The following is an 871-nucleotide window of genomic DNA, read 5'->3' on the forward strand; positions in this document are numbered from 1 at the left end:
ACACAATCAGTATCCCGCTTATCACATTTTTAAAAGAGAAGACGAACATCACTCAGCTAGAAGACCTACTATCTATGATTATTAGACACCACTGAGCAACATTCCTTTAACTCCACCCCAGATCCATCCTCTTATCCACACCACCACCAAACCCTCACCACCTCACCCCGGACACGTGATCACCACCCATACAAACTTTCACCACAATCCTTCACTTCCTTTTCGAGTAATCCTGCTGACAAACCGAAGAAAATCAGGAATGACCAACGGACACGGAACTACCATTGCCATAATGGCGATATCGACTCGCACGAACACACAGGAAACCACACGAACGAAAGAGTATAAGGATTCCCTCCCTGCGAGAATCCCCACGTTCGGAATGGGGCAAGAGGGTGCTGTAACGGAGAATACGACACAAGGGGGTTTCCTTACAGAGTGAGGGCAGGAACGTAACCCTCCGGACGATGTTGCTAGAATGTATTCAGTTTTGTTTTATTATTGATATTATGGTTTTATTTATTTTTTTATCCTTTTTTTCTTGGGTGACGGGTGGTATGTCTTCACTTTATTTTTTTTTCTTTGTTTATTGTTTTACAATTTCCTCTTTCTTGGACCTTTTCACTTTTTTCTTCTGTCTTTTTTTATCTACTCTTTCTTTCATATTTTCTTCTCCTATTCCTATCTTTGTTCTGCCCTTCTTACACGTTTCCTTTACATTTTTCTTCTCTCCCATCTATCTTTCTTTCTATCATTATCTGTCCCTCCTCCTATCTTTTGCGCTGCGAAAAGTTGTTTTTCTTTAATATTTTCATTTACTTTTTCCCTTTTTTTTTCTTACTTTTCTTCCCCGTCTATCTTTTAGGCAGCG

This window comes from Penaeus monodon, chromosome 33 (assembly GCF_015228065.2).
Source record: "Penaeus monodon isolate SGIC_2016 chromosome 33, NSTDA_Pmon_1, whole genome shotgun sequence".
NCBI lineage: Eukaryota > Metazoa > Arthropoda > Malacostraca > Decapoda > Penaeidae > Penaeus > Penaeus monodon.